General features: G+C 40.9%; 1 protein-coding gene across 2 annotated transcripts in view; it reads right to left on the bottom strand.

Annotated features, from left to right (window-relative positions):
- ELOVL7 (ELOVL fatty acid elongase 7) overlaps window positions 1-22,203 on the bottom strand; it is a 64,524-nt gene that overhangs the window by 41,120 nt on the left and 1,201 nt on the right. The window lies entirely within an intron of this gene.

Raw genomic sequence — 22,203 nt, 5'->3', positions numbered from 1 at the left:
GATTGACAATAAACAAAACCAATAGTGGTTTTAAGATATCACAAGAAGATAAAATATACCAATTGCTAAAAATGTATAAAATGGAACTTTGTAAACCGGCAAAAACTCCAATGAGTCAGGAATTTTGTCGTACTGATGCTCAAAGTTCAAAATTCGATAAGACTATTTATCAGTCATTAATAGGTAGCTTATCATATATAAGTAATTGGTCAAGGCCAGACATTGCCTATAGCGTTAATCAGTTGGCAAGATTCAACACTGAACCCACTGACCGTCACTGGCAAGCGCTAAAGCGTATATTAAGGTATCTTAAAAAGACAATGCACTATGCATTGTATTTAGAGCCAAAAGATGATTTGATTTTAAGTGCATATGCTGATGCAAGCTTTGCAACAGATATAAAAACTAGGAAATCAACTTCAGGCATGGGTATACTATTAGATAAAACACTGATTGGTTGGAGGTCAATTAGACAGCAACATATAAGTATGTCCACAATGGAAGCAGAATTTTCATGTTTATCATTATTATGTACTGATTTAATTCTGTATAAACAGTTGTTGTTAGATATGGGAGTAACTGTTAAGGATGCCATTGTAGTGTATGAGGACAATCAAGCAGCCATACGGTTAGCTACAAATATTGCTGTAAAGACTAGATCTAAGCACACTGACCTTAGATATTTGAATGTTAGACAATCTGTGAAAAATGGTTTGATAAGATTGGTCTATTGCATGACTGAAGAAAATTTTGCAGATGGATTTACAAAAGCCCAAGGTGCAGTAAAGAACAATGAAAATTGTGAAAACTATGGGTTGAAATTGTAAATAGATATATATATTATGATATTACCCAAAAGGGGAGAATGTTAGGGATAACTTTGGTTACCTAACTTAGTTTGGGTAGAATAATATATAAACTATGTTAGTGAGTTTAAGTGTATGTATCACTTTAAACTGTAAACCAAGTTTTTGGGTGCGGTTGTAGAATCACCATAAGAGGGAGCAAGAGAGCTCACTGTTTGCTCGGCTTTTACTGGATTGCTGACAATGAAGGATTGATGGTGATAAACTGCGTGTTTGCTGAAAGAAGAAAAGGGGTTTGATTTTCTTCATACCTCTGACTGCAAAAGAGATATATCACTGGACTGATTGATTGTAAGTTTAATGACCTCTTTTTCGACACTGGACTTTGAAAACTGATTAACCCCGGATGGACTGAACTTAGTGTATGATATATGGACTGTTTTGACTATGCTATAACTCTTGCTGGAATAAAAACTATTTAACTTGCACAGTGTATCTGTCTTACGGAGTGTAAGCTACTACAACGTTATTATCTCACACATATCTGCCTGTCTGCTAGACTGTCGTTGCACATTCTGCTAGGGTGTATATCCCTAACAACAGCTACTGACTGAAAGGAGCTGAGTCAAAAGCTGAGGTCTCTCCCGGGGGCTGGCTTTTATATCTTAGTACAGACTCAGCTAAATGATGTCATAGGAAGGAGTCAACCCATCCTGGGCTCTCGATGCAGCATGGAGGAGAAGGGGCCAGGGCCAGTCAGAGGTGGTATTTTCTGGTTCTCCAAAATTTCTGCTACCGGTTCTCCAGAACTACTCAGAACCTGCTGAATACCACCTCTGGCCCATATCCACTAGAGCTGGAACAACTCCTTATGAAGTTGGAACGATTGTTCAAAATCAAATGGTTTCCTCCTTTCACCTTACATACATACACAGACATACTTAATTAAGACCAGGAATCCACAACAAGAAACCATGTTTTCTATAGAATAATATTTGCTTTTTACAAGGAACAGTACAGGTAGTCCTCAACTTACGACCACAACGGAGCTGAAAATTTCTGTTGCTAAGCGAGACATTTGTTAAGTGAGTTTTGCCCCATTTTACGACCTTTCTTGCCACATTTGTTAGCTGATTTACTGCAGCACTTAAGTTAGTAACATGGCTGTTAAGTGAATCTGGCTTCCACGTTGACTTTGCTTGTCAGAAAGTTGCAAAAGGTGATCACATGACCCTGGGACACTGCAACCGTCATAAATATGAGTCAATTGTCAAACGTCTGAATTTTGATCGTGTGCCCACGGGGATGCTGCAATGGTTGTAAGTACAAATCACTTTTTTCAGTGCCATTGTAATTTCGAACAGTCACTAAATGGACCATTGTAAGTTGTGGACTACCTGTATCTATAGCAAGAATGACTCCACAAATAGGGTGATATCATTATACAATTCTGTATGTATGTGGGTTCCAATGACTGACACAAGTACCAAAGTCACAGATATCTTAATACATATTTCATTCCATCTCTGCAGGGTGGATAAAAATGAGAGAGAGGGACGGAGGGCGAGGGGGAGAGAGAGAGGGAAGGAGAGAGAGAGAGAGAGACAGAGATGATTTAGGGATATCCAGGTTGAGAAAAAACTGGATAAAATACAGCAGCCTAATTTCCTAAATATTCCATTTCTATTTTACAGTTGATTAAATTTGGCAGTAATGTGTGGAGGATGCAGCCTCAAACTCCCTTGAAGGAAGCTGTATTTTCTTGGCAGTACAATTCAGTTGAGGACAAGCATAATTAGACAATATAAACAGTGGCTCGATAAATAAATATCTTACAAGGTGTAAATAATTCTTACCTGAATTATTAGATTTAAAATTATGTAGGTTTCCATGCATTTTTAAAATATGCTTTTTAAATCCAGTGCAGAGGACTTGTATGTACTACGGTCATAGCTGAAAACATTTCCTAATTTTCTAAATAAAAATCTCACTCCGTCATCCCAACTTCCAGAAAGCTTCTTTAGTGGTATTCAATATCTGTCTCACTACCTGGTTTGAGTCACAGAGCTAATGGTGAAAATAAGTAATGCCATTTTAAAAAATAATAACCCAAATAAAACAGGCAATAACCTAGCAACCTCCAAACGTGGGAGTAATAGACAAGTTTCCAAAGGGAAGGAGAAAGCAAATATTTAAACTGTCAACAGTAGATGATCAAGTCAGCCAGCTATTGTTTTTTTAAACAGGCCCTCTAAAGATTCCTTGTAACTCAGAATCTTGCTACACACTCTAGGGAGAAAGGACGATGACTGGCAAAATAATTAAATAAAGGACAGTTTTGTCCCGAAAGCCATCACTCTGCTAAACAAATAATTCCCTCAACACTGTTCAACTATTACAAAGTTCGTACTACTATTACTGTTAATCTTCTCATCACTCCTTATCACCCATCCCCTCCCACTTGTGACTGTATGACTGTAACTTTGTCGCTTGTATACTTACAATTTATATTGACTGTTTCCTAGTATGATTTGATTGCTTATTGTACTCTATGACTATCATTAAGTGTTGTACCTTACGATTCTTGACTTGATGAATGAATCTATTCTTTTATGTGTACTGAGAGTATTTGCACCAAGACAAATTCACTTGGCCAATAAAAAATTCTATTCTATTCTATTCTATTCTATTCTATTCTATTCTATTCTATTCTATTCTATTCTAATCTAATCTAATCTAATCTAATCTAATTAAATAAATACCTTTATATTGACTGAGGTATGGCTAGCCAACTTATTTATCATTTGTATCTGAGTTTCATAATTTCTTTGTTTCCTTGTGTGTCCAATCACACTTAGCCAATAAAGAATTCTATCTATCTTTCTCCATCTCTAATGTTGTCTAGATTTTTGCAAAACATGGGTAGTATCCCCACAGAACATTGCTGCTATTGATGAAACAACAAGCAGGACCTCTCTAGGGAGACTTTAGGCAGGGTCTGATGGTATGGGAGGAAGCATGTTTTATGTACAGGTAGTCCTCAACTCACGACCACAATTGATCCCAAAATTTATGTTGCTAAGTGAGACATTTGTAATGTGAGTTTTGCCCCATTTTATGACCTTTCTTGCCACAGTTGTTAAGTGAATCACTGCAGCTGTTAAGTTAGTAACCCGATTGTTAAGTGAATCTGGCTTCCCCATTGACTTGGCTTGTCAGAAAGTCGTAAAAGGGGATCATATGACCCTGGGATACTGCAACCGTCATAAATATGAGTCAGTTGCCAAGCATCTGAATTTTGATCATGTGACCATGGGGATGCTGCAACGGTCATAAGTGTAAGAAATCATAAGTCATTTTTTTTGTGCTGTTATAACTTTGAATGGTCACTAAACAAACTAGTCGAGGGCGGCCTGTACTTGGGTTAACTCTTTAGATTTTTATAAAATCAACACTTTAAAATCAACACAAGAAGTTCAGCATTTTAAGGATCTTATGTAGGTGTCACTCTGGATCACTGAATAAAACTATCCTGGTAGGTCACAATTGGCATCACACCTGAATATATTCTCATCTTATCAGTGAAGCCAATTATACTTTGTTATATTCTGGGCATGGGTGCAAGGAACGGAGACGAGTCAGAGAATTAGTGAACTTCAATTCTTTATTAAGGATTAGGAACAGAGCGTAAAAACCTTGGGCAGCAGCAGCTCTTTTATAGAGCTGGCTGCTGACCCGTTAACCAATGACCTGTGTCCAAATGCTTAACTTTTGCCCAATGGGAGATGTTCAACTAATAGCCAATCAGGCTGCTCCGTACGGACCAATCCCTGTTCGCTATCCATGGGCCAATCAAAGGTGCAGGATTACAAGCCTGCTTATCATGCGGTTGATAAGTTTTATTAATTCGTTTTTATTAGTTCATAACACCCCTCCCCCCTAGGTTCCGTTTGAGGGGTGCGGTAACATACTCGCATAGATATGCAGGTCATTTCACCTGCCTGTTTGATTTCCGCAGTTCCACCGGTTTTTGTCTGCAGTCCGATTCCGGTGGAACGCTTTCAAGGTTTTCTGGTACGGCTAGTTCCGTTTCTGTGCGGGAGGACTCGGCGTGGCTCTCGTTGTTGTTATCCCAGTCTCCTAGGCTTACTTCCGGGTCCCGTGGGCTTGCCTCCCTCGTGCTATTACTGGGCGGTGATGTCACCCCGCTCCCTGATTCTTCTTCAGGTCGAGCGTTTCTTCGGTTAGATTGCTGGGTCCCCGTGATTACGTCGTCATCTATTCCGTTTTCGGCCTCCTCGGTATCCCCCTTCCCCCTTAGTTTGTGAATTAGGGAAGTCACGGGAGGTGGGTGCCAATCTGGATCGAAGTTGATCTATATGGCGTTTCCATGCTCTCCCGTCATTAGTCTGTAGGCGATAGGATCTGGGGCCGGTGGGTTGGGTATAGTTGCAGGGACCCATAATGGGTCGCCAGAAAAGTTTTTAGCAAACACCAAGTCGCCTACCTTGAATTCGCGGCACTTTCCGCTAGATCCAAAAGGTTTTTCTGGTGAATAAGAAGGATGGAGACGGTCGAGGTGGGAGCGAAGTCTTCGCCCCATTAGCAGTTCGGCAGGCGTCTTATTCGTGATGCTGTGTGGGGTGATGTGTTGAAGCAGGAGTATTCGGTTGAGCTTGTCGTCGATGTCCCCATAGTCCATTTTATGTAGGTTTTTTTTGATGAATTGTACCATTCGCTCCGCCCTTCCGTTGGCCGCAGGGTGCGCTGGCGAGGTTAGCGCGTGGCGGATGCCCCGGTCCGCTAGGTACTGTTTAAAAGCTAGGGCAGTGAACTGGGGTCCGTTATCGGAAACTAAAACGTCTGGCAACCCATGCGTTGCAAATAATTTATTAAGTTTATTAATGACTGACTCTGTTGTGGTTGTTTTCATCTTCTGGATTTCTAGCCAGTTTGAATAGGCGTCAACTGTTAATAAAAACGTGTGTCCTTTGGTGGGTCCCACAAAATCAACGTGGATACGGGACCACGGGCCCCGCGGGGTTTCCCACTCGGTTGGCGTCGCTTTAGGTGGGGCATTGCTAACGTCTTGGCACTTCTGGCACGTGGTTACCCAGGCTGCGATCTGCTTATTGATGCCCAGCCACCATGCGTAGCTTCGTGCGAGTGCCTTCATGCGCACGATGCCCAGATGTCCCTCGTGTAATACTTTTAAAACAGTCTGTTGTAGCCTCTCTGGGATGACTACTCTATCCCCCCAGAGAACGCAGCCTCTCTGGGAGAAAAGCTCTGTTTGCCGATTCTTGAATGGTGCAAAATTGTCGTGGAGTTGGTCAGCTGGCCATCCTCGTTCGACCCAGCTGAGAACTCGTGCCAGGACAGGATCCCGTCTCGTCTCGATGGCGATGTCTCTCGCTGTTAGTGGCTGCGAGTGCAGCGCCTCGATTTGGAGCATCATGAGGGTTGGAGCTGGGTCGCTGACGGTTTCCAGAAGTGGGGAACGGCTTAACGCATCAGCGTGGGGAATGGATTTCCCCGGGTGATGTTGCAACAGATAATTGTAGGCAGCTAGGAACTCAGACCAACGAGTCATTCTTGGCGATAATATATAGGGGGTTGGCTTGTCTCCCGCTATAATACCAAGCAATGGTTTGTGATCTGTGACTATCGTAAATGCTCGTCCATACGCTTCACAGCAGACACAACAGCAAGGGCCTCTTTATCGAGTTGGCTATAGTTCCTTTCAGCCTTTGATAATGTTCGTGAGAAAAACGCAATAGGTGCTTCATTTCCGTTTGGTAGTACATGGCTTAAGATTGCTCCCACTCCAAACGGTGAAGCGTCGCAAGTAATAGTTAAGGGTAAAGTCTCGTTGTACTGCATCAAAACAGCGTCGGAGGTTAGTAAGTCTTTCACTTGTTGGAAGGCGCGTTCCTCTCGATGTCCCCAGACCCAGGTTGCTCTTTTATCAAGAAGTCTGTGTAAGGGCTCTGCTACAGTTGCCTTCTGGGGCAAGAAAATGTTGTAGAAGTTAATGAGCCCCAGAAAGGCTTGGAGATCTGTTCTATTTTTAGGCATTGGGGCGTTTTTAATCGCTTTTAGCTTGTTATCAGTGGGATGGATTCCTTGACTATCGAGAAGGTATCCCAGGAACTCCACCCTCTCAGTACACAGTTGACATTTATTTTTTTTAACCTTCAGGCCGGCGTCTTTAAATTTCTTTAGAACCATTCTGAGACGCTTTTCTAAGATGTCTCTATTAGGGGCGGCGATTAAAACATCATCAAAATATGGCACGACCCCTTTTATTCCTTGTAAGAGTCTCTCCATTAAACTTTGAAAAATTCCCGGAGCTACGCTCACTCCGAATTGGACTCTATTGCACTTAAAAGCGTCTCTATGCGTAACGATAGTTTGTGCTTCCGCAGTTTCCGCATCAACGGGCAACTGTTGGTATACTTGTGCTAAATCCAATTTAGTGAATATCTTCCCACCACCCAGGGAGTGGAGAAGATGTTGAACCACCGGCACCGGGTAAGCACTCTGCTGAAGTGCGTGGTTCAAAGTGGCCCGATAATCGCCACAAATTCTTAACGATCCATCTGGTTTAATGGGTGTTACAATTGGGGTTTCACAACGGGCGTGGTCGGTTGGTTCTAAAACGCCCTGGGCTATTAATTTATCGAGTTGCTCGTCGATCTTTGGTTTGAGTGCAAAAGGTACCCGACGAGGCTTAAGGCGGATGGGAGCTACTTCGGGATTGAGGTTAAATGATAATGGGGTCCTCTTGTACTTGCCTAGCTCGTCTGAGAAAACGTCCTGGAATTCTTGGACGATAAACTCTTCCCAGTCGTTGCTCTCAGCTCGGTGGACACCGGCTACCTCGATCCCGAGTGGGGCGAACCATTGTAGGCCTAATAAGCTAGGCCGGTCACGGTCGACGACGGTCAGCGGTAATGATGCAATATGATTCTTGAAGGAGACTTGGACTTGGCTGGAACTGATGACCGGGATTCTGTTGCCCTGGTAATCCTTGAGTATGATCCTTTGGGGACTGAGGTCCTGACGACGGATGGCCAGAATTAGTTGTTTGAAGGTCTTCCAGGAAACCATTGAGAGAGACGACCCCGAGTCAACTTCCATCACGCAAGGTTGGTTCTCGATGGCGACCTTCACTCGGATCTTTCTTGCATCTAAGGATGTAGCGTGGCCGATGGTAATGGTTTGGTGTGCCTCTTCTCGTCTCGTTGAAGAGGCAGGTGTTTTGTTTCTGTAGGAGTGGTTGTTCCATTGGTGGTTCTGGTGGTTTCGATTCGCAGGAGCGAATCCCGAAGACTGGCTGCAGTTATTCTCCCTGCGCTTTGGACTGGACCCTCGCTTGCTTCTGCAGACCTTTGCAATGTGGCCTCTTTTTCCACCAGAACGGCAGAGTGCGTCAAGGAATTTGCAATCGGATCGTGGGTGGTTTGCCCCACAACCCGCGCATTGTTGCGGGAATCGTTGGTTTTGTTGGTCTCGTTCGGACCGGAGTCGGTTGACCTCTTCCTCATCACTTTCTGATGGGGATTCCAGGTCTTCATGGTGCGCCGTTGTTGAGTGCCTCTCGGGGCGAGGCGAGGTGTCATTCGCGAGTTGACGGAGTGGTGCGTTGGTGCAGCGCATTCGAGCGGCCGACTTCCTGGTTGCTTCTGCTGCGGTAGCGTCTGCGATGGCATCGGCAAGATCGATGTCCCCTTTGGCCATGATCTTGCTCTGCACCATCTGGTCATCTAATCCCAGAACTATGCGGTCTCGCAAAGCTTCTTCGAGGTTGGAGAACCCACAGAGGCCTCCCAAGTTCCGGAGGTCAGCGATGTAGTCTGCAAGACTCTCGCTTTTCCGTTGGTCCCTCTGGTAAAATTCGTGCCTTCGGACAAGTGTTGGCACTGCGGGTGCATAGTGGGCCTGTAGGAGGGGAGCGAGGGCGTCCCAGTCCATTGATTTCACCTCAGCTGGTTTTGCAAGTGATTTCGCCATCTTAAATACGGCCGGCCCGCAATGGGTCAGGAATATTGCTCGTTTCTTGCCGGTTGTAGCGTCCTTTAAGTTATTGGTCTCCAGAAACATCTGGAACCGATCCATATACGAGTCCCAGTCTTCGTTTGCCGGGTCAAATGGAGCGGGTGGTATAGCACCACTGGCCATGTTGCCGTCATTGGTGCATGTTCAGCCACGTGCTCTGTTTGGCACTCTTTAGTGTTCAGTCAGCTCTATCGTCTCCGTATCCCATCCTCGTCGCCAGTGTTATATTCTGGGCATGGGTGCAAGGAACGGAGATGAGTCAGAGAATTAGTGAACTTCAACTCTTTATTAAGGATTAGGAACAGAGCGTAAAAACCTTGGGCAGCAGCAGCTCTTTTATAGAGCTGGCTGCTGACCCGTTAACCAATGACCTGTGTCCAAATGCTTAACTTTTGCCCAATGGGAGATTTTCAACTAATAGCCAATCAGGCTGCTCCGTGCGGACCAATCCCTGTTCGCTATCCATGGGCCAATCAAAGGTGCAGGATTACAAGCCTGCTTATCATGCGGTTGATAAGTTTTATTAATTAGTTTTTATTAGTTCATAACATACTTCAAGGCAGAAAATCACCAGATTTTATTCATTTGTTCCTGTGGAGAAAGTGGACAGCAAGAATTCATTGGTTCCTTACCCAGATGTGGGCCTTCAATTCATTGACTCAATTGGGTTTTCCTAACTATCTTTTCCCTTGTCTGTACCGTACATAGATGGTATCCTGAATCATCATAATTTGAATCCTTTTAACACTGATACTGGGAATACTAAGCAAGAATAATCAAATGCTTTCCTAGACATCTTGCATTAGTTCCTTTCAGAGCCTTGTCTGGAAAACAATAAGAACAGATTAGATCAGCTTCCCCCAAGTGAGAATTTAGAGATTTTCAACAAAATGAATTTCTCAGTACCCTTCAAACTCCCTTTTCCTAATTTTCATCCAACAACTTTTATTTTTATTCCCAACAAGTTCCTCCCTCCCTTTCATCTGGATCAGAACACTAAACAGAGAGAAGAGGAACATGGCTCCCAAGTGAGACCAGAGATTATGTCAATACAAGTTCATTCCTTTTTCATCACCAAGCTAAATCATCTTATCAAAGATATTAAATTTTGACAAACTTAGGTGTCCAATTTTGAATCAGCAAAAAACCCTTACAAATTTCTAAGCTTGAACACACACACACACACACACACACACATGTATGTATGTATGTATGTATGTATGTATATATGTACTTAGAATAATGGCTGGTATATCACACAGTGAATCAAACATGCCTATATGTAAAATAGCGCTCAAAAATATTTTCTAGAGATTCAGGGATAACCAAAAATAAGACCATCAAAATTTATAGCCATCTGAACTGTTTAAGACCGCCAGAGCCCTTCCTGTGCCCTGGAATTACCAGCAAAAAATATGAATCGGTGATTCTCTTTCTCATAATTTCAAGGGTTATGTTGAGATGTTAAATAGACTCAATTCATTAAAATAATTCTTAACCCCTCCGAACCCAACCCAAAAAGGAAACAGTAAGCAACCCAACTGTGGCCCTTGAAAAAAAAGACAATATCATCCCAGGACCTAGGAGTAGCCAGCAAAAGGGCTGATGAGAGATGCTTGTAATTCAAGTGGTATAGCAGTTTTGCTCATGATTGCCATTACATCTAAATTGCATTCTATCACTCTTCATATCTTGCAAGTACTGCTTCTTTTAGAATGCCTAGTTTAAGAAACAAACTGAAACAAAAAGCATCGAACCATAAAGCACCAATAAAATGTTAAATAACATGTTTATTTAAAATGTTAATTTAAAATGTTAGTAAACTTAATTAAGACATACTTTATACCAATAAAAAGGTACTACTACCAAATGCCCAATTACATTAGTAAGTGCATGGCCTTCTTGTATATCACTTCAAAAGAAGACTAAACAAACTATGAAGATGGATTGATATTCTGGTTTGTAAAAGAAGTAACCATCCAGGACAAAATGTTTAATAAACTGTTTCATGTTCCTATTTAATAGGAAGGAATAAAACAAGTATGTATAAGTTATATGCATCAAATTCAATTATCTTAAGCTAATTTGTAATAACCCTGGATTTTTAGTTTACCATTAAGTGGAAATTCAAGTGTCCATGAGTTAAAGTATGACATTCATTGCACAGGATATGTATTTGGGAATAACTCTAACTACATACAACACTACTGCATCCAAATGAAATAGCTTCCAAAAAACACCTGTATACATATGCATCTAGGCAAATACAGCAGTACCAAATACAAACCCAAATAATTCGTAAACTAGCAAAATCAATCAAGATGAAGCTATCAGAACAGCTAATACCGTGCAACGGCTTGGATGTTGACCTTGGCATTGGTGGGGCACTTTGTATTGGGGTCAATGCAGGCAGCACCATATCCGGTGTGCAACAAAAGTACTTCCTAACGGCAAGCCCTCCCACCATTCCCCCCATTTCGCATGTTTTAATATAGGCCTTGATTTGGGGAAGGGGCTTAATTTCATTCATGCCTATAAAACATGCTGGGACTTCCTATTGGGGAGGCCGTATTGTTGGAGAAACAGGGTATATATTCTGAGGATCTTCATATTTTTTCAGAAGAGTCTATCCAGAATACAAACCTTGGTTGCAATTTGCTCTTTCTTTGTGCACATGAAATACAGGAAACTATTTAGGTACTCAAATCAGCATGAAAGCATATGCAAAGAACATATGTAAAGAGACTATTTAAACCGAAATGGTTTTCTTCTACTACCAAGTGGTTCTGCAATATCTAATCTCTTTCACTGCTTGTGAAAGGTTCAGTTTCTGATAAAGACTAACCGGCCCTACCAAGTATAGTGGAACTTCTAGTTTCTATTTGTGAATCATCAAGCAATAGAATGGGGTATAAGCTATTGTCTCCAAGAATTTGTTTTACCTGAACAAGTAATAACATTTACAGCAATTTGAGAAACTTGGATTTCTAACCCAGTTTCAAGGTACACCTTTATGAACAGAATGTGCAGTTAGAATGGAGGCCTACTACTTCTCATATTCAGTTACAATCTCACACTTTTAAAAAACAGTAAATAGTAAAGTAAGATTGTGTTATATGAGTATAAATCTGGATATATATTTATATTCTATTTACAATCATCTGAAACCCAGGTACAAAATTATCAGAAGAGATTTCCAGGATGCTGAGCTTTATGTCAGTTCAAATAGCTATGAGGAATCAGAAATCAACTTTTAAAAAGGAATCAAAGACACATGATTATTAAAACATGATTATTTTGTTAACCTATGCTGAACTGATTGGCTAGGTAAGTAATATATTTCCTAATTGCCAAGGATTATTTACTTGAAGTTACTATTGATAAAATTTAAACTACTAAGAAATGAATTCCCCATATCTGAATTCTGAATTAATTTAAAGATGAAATGGGTATTCTTCCTCAGTATAATCAAGTGTCTTAATTAATAGAGGACTCACTAGAAAAAACCCTAGAAAAATTGAAAGGAAAAGGGGCCAGCAGATGATGAGATGAATAGATGGTATCATAGAAGCAATAAACATGAATTTTGGTAAATTTTTGGAGACTGTAGAGGACAGGGAGGCTTAGCGTGTTATGGTCCATGTGGTCATGAAAAGTTAGACATGACTTAGCGACTGAACAACAACAAATAATCAAGTATATATTCATTCTTCTCCCAGCAGGTTCATTTTTAACTTCATAATGAGAAAGTTTGCTTATGTGAACTAATGGCTCTGAAAGAAATAGCTAATATTGGTCTCACATCCAAATTTACTCAGTGAATTTATATAACCTTGTATGATCTAAATCTTATCTATATCTTGGCCTTCTATTGATGAGCTGACCATGAATACCGAAAAGCATAAAATGACATAAAGTAAAAATAAGTTGAATGGAAGTCATGGATGGTTTAGGATGCTACTATTTGGTTAATGTTTACATTATAGGATAAGAGAAATGTTTAAATTTAAATGTGTACATTTTTATTTAATAAAGTTTAATGTATTAATATGTATTCATAAAGTTAATCAAATGAACAGACCATAGCCTACTCTTCACAGGGATAGACACATTCTTTTTTTAAATAAAACTAGAACACTCAAATCCTTCAAATACCCCAAACCGAAGTAAAATAAAAATTACACAATGCATCAAGAGAGACATTTGAGTAATTCAGTTTACGGATTTTAAACTGTTTATTTGTTGTTTATGATTTATTCACCTTCCCTAGAGTGACTCTTGGCAATCTTTTCTTAAGCATTTTATCTGGGAGAAGAGAATTACTGTTTTAAATTTAGAGACACAGCCCTGCCAAGATATATGCCCCACTTTTTTTCTCTCTTCTCAGATCTAATATTATTGGGCCTTGCTAACATTATTGTGAAATGAGACGTTAAGTATTGCACTGTATATGTAGGTGTCATATTAACACTGTAATTTAGTTACAAAAGTTGTAATCTGCCCATAGGCAAGTCACATTAACTCAAGTCTTGGTATTTTTAATCCCTTATTCTCAACATCAATGAACTGATTCTGCATGGTTTATGCACTGGTTAAAACACCAACAAGAAGTAAAACAGCAAGAGGTGAAAAGAAGGGTAAAGGTGGTGGAGTGACAAAACCAGGTGGGAATAAAGGAAAACAACCCAAATAGTCTAAAATGGGTGTCAAACTTAAGGCCTGGGAGTTGAATCCGGCAGTACCTCTGCCAGTGAAAATGGAGCTTGGGTAGGCCGCACACGGCCTTCCTGAACTCTGTTTTTGCTGGCAGAGGGTTGCAGGAGGCCGTCGCAGCCAAAAACAGCTCCTGGGCTCCATATTTGGGGCTCGGGAGCACATTTTCACTGGCAGAGCACTCAAGCCACCACAGGTGTCCCTGACATGAGTGGTGTAGAGCAGGGGTGGGATTCTACCAGTTCGCACCTATTCACTAGAACCGATTGTTAACATTCTAAGCAGTTCGGAGAACCAGTTGTTAGAAGAAATTACTGGCCTAATCCTGTAAGGAAGGCAGGAAGGAAACATTCGGGTGTTGCTTACAGAAACTGCCCCTCCATTAACCCTTATTACATTCTTGGCAGGACTAGACTTCCTGTCTCAGGAACCTCTCTGGAGTTTTTTTCCCCTCCTTTGCTGGTACTTTGCTTGTGTGGAGTGACCATTCAAAGTTACAACGGCACTGAAAAAAGTGACTTATGACCATTTTTCACACTTATGTCTGTTGCAGAATCCCCACAGTCACGAGAGGCCAGGTGAAGAGATGCGTGCCTCGTGAGTGATATTGAGTTGGCTACACCCAGCCAATAACATGACCACCAAGCCACGCCCACCAACTAAGCCACACCCACAGATCCGGTTGTTTAAAAAATTGAATCCCACCCCTGATCTAGAGCTGGTTATGCCCACTCTGGCCATGCCCACCCCAGCCCTCAATGTCAAACACAACCCTGATGCATCCCTCAATGAAATCTAGTTTGACAATGCTTCAATCAAAGGCCTGGGTAAAGAGCCATAGACATGACACTCATGATTGAAACATAGCCCTGGAAAGCCAGAATTTAATAGATTCAAAAAAGGGGAGTGATAATATTGTGCTGTATGTTAAGAAAATATATGCTTAGATGCAAATCACACAACTGAGCACAGAAATCCTGTTGATAGTGTTTGATTATGAATAAAAAGACTGAAAAACAAAAGTGATTTTGTTCTGTAAGTTTATTATAAATCACCTAGGCAGACAGAACTTAGGGATTAGGTTAGGTCTTCCGTATCAAATAATGAAGCTTTCAAAGCAACATATATATCAATGACAATAGAAAGTTTAGCTGTCCTGACACTTGCTAGAAATCTTGCTGTGCCAAAAGGTCCAACAAATTCTTGCCTTCTTTTGCCGACAATGTCAGTCAAAAGACAGAACAAGGAACATGGAGATCTGCTATTATGGAGCTAATTCTTACCAACAGGAAGAAAATGACCAGACAATCTTTGAGTTCATGATATGAAAAGGAAAAAGAATAGGCTTGATATGTGGGATGTAGGAAGATCAGATTTTGAGAAGCCTACACATAGGCATGATCCAATGGTGAGAAATCCTGAAGGAGAAAAACAAGTCAGGGAAGGATGGATGAATCTTATAATCCAAGATATAGATGGCACACCTGCAAACAATCTGTTCTAAAAGGAAAAATATCTCCTCTCTTTGGAAGATATACAAGGAGTTTTCTCAAAACACTGGGAAAAAAAAGAGGATGTTTTCTTTCTTCACACTCATATTAAAGCAGGGTGGTATAATCAGAAAGGGATACAAAGTAGTCATCAGAAAATACAGATTATAACAGAAATCAGAACAAATGCTTTTTGATAAAGATAAAGAGGTCACAGATGTGAAGAGAAAGGGGTAATTTGGTAATGGTCATGGTGGAAAGGCAGAACATCTTAACTCTTATTTTGGAGTTGTCTTATTTTTAAAAGGATGTGAAACCTTTCCTGGCCATAAATGTGTTATTAATGGAGAAGGAGACATGTAGTTCAGGACAAATGAGAGGGATTAAAAAAAACCCCATTCAACTAATTTTAATGAATTCAGGTCTCTAGGGCCAGATGATATGCTAGGTCAGTTGTTCTCAACCTGTGCTCCATGGACCCCTGGGGGGACAACAATTTCATCAGAGGGAGGGTCTGCAAAGGCTTGAAGAAATGTTAAGATTTATATCTTAAGTCTTAGTGGACCGTGGCCATGGTGCGTGGCCACAAAAGGTATTTAAAGGGGGTCCAGGGTGAAGAAAAGGTAGAAAACCACTATGCTAGGTTAATGACGAAACTAATGAAGGTGACTGAAATGCTACTGACTCTGAGAATTTCTGGAGGACGGTTAACGTTCCAGAAGACTGGAGGAGAGCAAACACTGTTCTTATCTTTGGGGGGGTGGTAGAGTAAGCCAACTCATGAAATTACAAGTCTGTCATCTTGCCACCTTGTGAGTGCCACCTTGTGAGCACTAGGATTGGAATAAAACAATTAAGAGAAGCCAGCATAGGTTTATCACAAACAAGTCATGCCAGATTAATCTTATCTCTGTTTTATGACATAATTACTAGCTTCACAAATTGGTAATATAGCGCAGGCATAGTGTACCTTGACTTCAGCACAGCTTCTGACAAAGTACTTCATGATATCTTTATTAAGACACCTCAGAAGGCATTTCTGGCAAGTCATCTTTGAAAATATTACCAAGAAAACTTCACTGACCTGCCCACATTGTCCCTTAAACTGACTCAAAGGACCATGAAAATAACATTATTTGGGATGGGTTGTTTTTATTATTATTAGTATTATCATCATCACCATCATCATCATATAAATCTGTAACTGATTAAATAACTGTACCCAGAGAGTACTCAGAAGTGGTTCTACATACATGGAGGTAGGAGAGTAGTACTGAGTAGATTATCACACAGTTATATGGCAACTTTATTCACGAAAGGAATGAAGAAATGATGACTACTTTTGCAAATTACACAAAACTAGGAGGAGTAGCTAGAAGAGGAAAAGAAGATTCAAAAAGTTCTTCTGGCTTTAGTATTCAGGTGATGAAACACAGGTTTGAAGTGAGTAATATAAAGGTTTTCAGCTGAAGAAAATAAATAAAAAGTATATGGCTTGGTTTCTGTAGAAAGAAAAAGAATGGTGTTCTACTATGCAACAAGTTAAATATAAGTCAATGATTGCTAAAAGGGCAAATGCTACTCCAAAATGTTATTAATGAGTAGAGACTCAAGTTTATGGGAAGTAACTATCCTATTCTGTTTGTTAATAGTCAGGCCAAACTTGAAATGGTGTGTCCAGTTTTGAGCACATCAATCTAGGATGGTTTTCTTCAAACTGCTTCCACACAACCGTAAATTTCCATGAGGACTTGAATGGATTCTATAAGCCTAAGGGGGGTGGGGATTTCTTTACAAAAGACTAAAGCTCTGTCCCTTTTGGAGGCATGTTTTCCCCTTAGTCCTTTGACACTGAATTGGAATTTTAATCAAGGTTATGGTCAAGCTGCTGGATCTTAACCAGAACATGTTGCGCCATCTGGTTATAAGATTACCTAATCTAACCACGTCTCGCTCATCACATCTAATCCTAGAGTAGCAGTTAATTTGGATTGATCAGAAATGAATCCTAGAAAATCCAAACTGTTCAAAGGGAGAGTCATTTTTGTAGCAACATTTTAGTTTTATTACCAATGCTGATGGGTTGTTGTTGTTGTTGCTGTTTTGACTACTTGACTCATTTGAAAAAAAAAAAACTTATTTCAAAATAGTTCCCATATGTTGGGTTCCACTAGGATTAATTTGAGAGGACAACCCTTGGAATATCCCAGCATTCTGTTTCACGGAGTACCAGCCATTCAATTTTTCAGCATTTATTTACGATTAAAACCCCACTTCTAGCTAATAGGAAAAATAGTCCTCAATTGTCATTATTTGGGCCACCGGGGCATTTTAGGGCTTTGAAAAATGAATGAAGTCAGTTTGTCAGCTTGTCTGTCACTTAAAGAATAGTCTAAACCAGGGGTGTCCAACCTTGGCAACTTTAAGACTTGTGGACTTCAACTCCCAGAATTCCTCAGCCAGCAAAGCTGGCTGAGGAATTCTGGGAGTTGAAGTCCACAAGTCTTAAAGTTGCCAAGGTTGGACACCCCTGGTCTAAACCTTTTCATCCTTTCTCCTGACACCATGACACAGAAAATCTTCTATGGCCTTCCAGAAATTCAATAGGTGGAAGTTCTCCCAAACTTTCAAGAATTTGCTCCTTTATTTTAAAGCTGAGACAAGCTGAGTTTACAGGGAAAATAATACAGTGAAAAAAAGGCTTCACTTGTGGCTGTGCTATAAGCAAGATAAAGCCAAGATTTGCACACCCACCCATAAGAATTTCAGCTGAATTTTATTCTCCCTGGGAAAACAACACAAACAAGATTATTGATTCTGATTCTTATATTGGTGAAAGTCTAAACTGATGACATTCCTATGCATTCTGGTTATTGTTAGTACTTGCCCAAATATATATAATTGTTCCTGGTATATCAGGACCCATTAACATAAGATCAGATTAAATCTTACGGGCCATTTAATTGATTCCCAGACTTGATGCAGAAAACCATAAACCAATGGTTTTCCACTTTCTGTTTGAAAGACATACAGTGAAGGAAAGTATATATGGACTAATTCCATTGTGGAATTCTCCTTTCACAGTTAAGGAACTAGGAACATTAGCCTGGCAGAGTCAATCAGAGGGTTAGAGTTAGATCTGACTGATTTTATTCCTCCAAACATCTTATATTTTGCATATATTTTTTTCTGAGATAAAGCTATTGCACTGCATATAGCCACCTAAAGTTCAAAGATCTGTGAATTAAAATTCCTGGCAGAGGGCTTGAACCGCACTGCATAACATCTGGCTACCTCTGTCTTTAGATTCCCAATAAGGATGAAGCCAGTAATGTGGTGCCTCCTTGGGGTCACCTAAGTGGGAACACCACTGGATATATAAAAATAAATATCTCCCTCCCCCGTTCCAAAGGATGATGATCTTGTAAAAATTGTACAGTACATGGGAGGCATGACATAATATAACATCTGTATCACTACATTCTGAGACTTTAAGAGAAGGTGAACTCTTTATACCATTCTGACAGAGTTTGGAGATGGGGGTGGGAACTTCGATGGGAAAAATATCAACCCTTCTTTCCTGACAAAATGGTTCAGACCACTAGAAATAAAATGCCAAAAATGGCTTTGAATCAACACTGTAGGCAGAGAGCTTCAACAGGAACCTTCACTCCTTTTCTCTTAGAAGAAGTGAACAGACTATCTGGATGCTGTACTGAAATCATGTGTCAGAACACCTATCCCACAAAATAAAACTTTTTAAACCAACTGCAACTGTATAAGTTGCAAGGACTGGGTACCATACAATATACTAAGCCAAACCTAAACCGCATTGCTTTGCTCATACCAGAGGGAAAGATTATTATCAAGGTAATGAAACAACAGGTTGTCCTCAACTTATAACCAATCATTTAATGACCATTAGAAGTTATGATGGCCTCAGAAAAGGTGATTTATAGCCCGTAAAGCACGTGTAAAGTGTAGGTCCCTACCACGTGATCATAATCTGGGTGCTTAGAAAACTATTTGAGCTCACAACCAACTGCCAAAGTGCTTCTCAATCCTGTGATCACCATTTTACGATCTTCCTTGTTGGCTGACCCACTAAGTCAATGGAGAAGCCAGCAGGGAAGGTTTGGACCTGCTTGCCCAGAGGACTTCCTCTTGCCTCTGGACATCGGCTAAAAATCGTTGCCTGTTTGGGAGGGGGAACTCAGCTTCACATGGAGTTGAGATTCTATCCAATCAGGACAGTGCTTTGAGAGCAAAGGGATTACCTTCCAGGACGGAATCCCTGCTTGGCATCAAGCTGAAATTTCCAGCAGAACAAGGATTTTCCCTCCCTTCCCATCCCTGGGGGAGGGGGGAGGCGCAGGAGGAAGGGAAACCTTCATTGGGCTGCAGGTAAAAGGTAAAGGTTTCGCCTGTTTAGTCATATCTGTTGTGTGAAGACCCTTCTGTGGTCATGTGGCCAGCATGACTATATGCCATGGTGCATGGAACGCTGTTACCTTCCCCACCAAAGTGGTACCTATTTATCTACTCGCATTCGTATGTTTCCAAACTGCTAGGTGGGCAGGAAACTGGGGCAACAGGAGCTCACCCCATTGTGCAGCACTTGGGTCTCAAACCTGGACTGTCAGCTTTCTACTAAGCTAAGCTTCTTTAACTGCTGAGCCATTGCAAGAACAGAGCTTAAATCTTCAGAATTTTAATCATATTCCTGCAACCCAACAAAGGATTTCCCCTTAGAGGGCAGGGTTTTTAGCTCTGTTCTTACAGCCCAATGAAAGATTCCCTCCCCCATGGACCCTCCCAGGGCCACCCCCCTCCAAGCATCCCACAGTTCTTACCCAGAACTCCCATCTGCGTAACAGCCGGGAAATCATTTAACAACCATAACTCAGAGTGCCGGGTTTGCAGTCATGAGGGAAGCAGTCACATGGGCATCTTGCTTAACAACACTTCACTCAAAGACCAAGATTCTAATTGTGGCTGTAAGTTGAGGACTACCCATAACCATGGGATGTTATTAAAATATGTGATACTTTTGGCCTTTTTATGTATGACTTCCAGCCTCGTAGCCATAATCCAGAGGTTGCGTCACTCTATTTACTTCCTCATCCCCTCAATTATGAATTTAATGTAATTAGTGACAAGGAAAACAATGCATCTACTTTGTCTTGCTTGCCTCTCAAATGAGAATTCATCACTCCTCATGACATATGCTGAAGGCATTGTCTCACTTTTTGCTCTAACTATAAATTGCACGCAATGAACCTATCTTTAAAAACATGTGCATTCTACTCAAAGAGCAAATGAAATTGTTCAGTATCCTTTAGCTAAAGAATTACACCACATGTTCAAACCATATCATCTATTATACATTGTGAGAAGGTATCACAGGACTTGCCTAAGTTCACAGCTAACTTAGTTAATTAATAGTTAATATTACAAAACTACAAGTCATACTAGCTTTTTGTTGATAATAAGAAAAACAGATGCAAAGATTAGATTAGAAACAATTTGGGGAGGGGATGGGAAACTGGATTTCTTGGGATTGCAACTGCCAGAATTAACAGCCATCATAATTCTGAGTGTTTATCTGAATATCTGGAGAGTGCCTTATTGTGCTTCAGCACTATTAGGCATTTCACTCAATGAAGTATTATTACTGAAGGAGATAAAGACCAGCAGCTGAACAAACTAGATTTGTTAGTCCATTTTATTATTATTTTACTTAAGTAATTGGATTTTACATTTAGACTTTCAGCTAGGTGCAGAATTTTTCAAACAGTCCATTAGCATGATAAATCCTAGGGGGATTTTTCAAACCTGTTTCATTAAAGAGTTTTCCACTCTAGTAATTCAACTGGTCAGGCCAGAGTTTTCACCCCTCCCCATACAATACACTCTTTCATTTACAATGGCTGGAATTTCATGACAGCACTCCCCCCCCAAAAAAAAAAATTTTTTTAACCCTTAGTAGTTTTCTGAGCAAATCTTAGAACTAAACAGAAGGGCTAAACTTGAGAGTATGCACAAAAGTGATCAAGTTAGTTTCCTGAACGTTGTGTTAGACTGCAGCAATAAAAATAAATGAAACACGTTACCCTTTAATATTCCAGAAGATTCTATTCTTTTTAAATTAAAATTCACCCTTAGTGTGACATCTGGCTCATATCTGATTGGGTAAGTACACAAAAATCCCAAATGATATGCTTCACGATATGGTGTAAAACGAGCCTCCCAATTCTCACCAGATAAAATCACAAGCATTGAAATCTTTGTGCAATGCAGAAAATAATATCCCTTAACGGGTGGCCCTCCACAAGGGAGGGGGAAAAAAAGGAAACTGCTTTTGACTGAATCATACCTTTGATTCATTCAAAACACTACTTACTACGCAACGTTTCAGGAAGATGTTTTTTCCGCCCTATCGAGAGATGACAAAACCCCAAATCGGAAGACGCCGGTTCAGAAAATGTGAAGCAGACCGCGATCAAAAATTTCACCGGCAATCGCTTAGGGAAGTCTAGGAGAGCAGAGGCGTGTCTTTAAAATCATCTTTCACACGGCGCACGGGGTTCACGCAAAAACAAACCAAGAAGAAGAAGAAACGGGGCTGGAGAAGCAAAGGACGCCGTCCGTAAACCGGCCCCTTCCACTTTGCAAGCGAGTTCTGCCCGTTTCCCGCGCCGCCTTTCCCGGACAGGCGAACGACCCTTAGCAGGCAGGAACATCAGTTTGGGGAACTCGCGGCGTCCTTTCCCCGGGAGCGCAAGCCGCCACGTTGTTGATCCGGTCAGGGCAAGTAGCGTGTGAATGGCTGGTCCCAGGCAACGGCCATAACAACTATTTAAAGCACCTACGGCACGAGCGATTTCACAAGCCGGGGGAGGGGTGGGGGGAAATCATTGTCTCCAACGGGGTCGCTTTGGGGTATGAATGCCCAGCACCAGGAAGCCTTGGGGCAACAAATTTCTTCTCCAACAGTTCACACAACCTACTAAATACGGGTTAACAAACACTGCGTGCACATTGCAGATCGCCAATGTCTGCACAACTAAAACCACGTTAAAAACAAAAAAAAACTTGACGGAGAGGCTTGGTTGCCACAATACGTTTAAACA

This window comes from Notechis scutatus, chromosome 2, assembly GCF_049901735.1.
Source record: "Notechis scutatus isolate UNSWTSFEM ecotype Mainland chromosome 2, rNotScu1.2, whole genome shotgun sequence".
NCBI classification, from domain to species: Eukaryota; Metazoa; Chordata; class Lepidosauria; order Squamata; family Elapidae; genus Notechis; species Notechis scutatus.
This window is presented reverse-complemented; position numbering and strand designations above follow the sequence as displayed.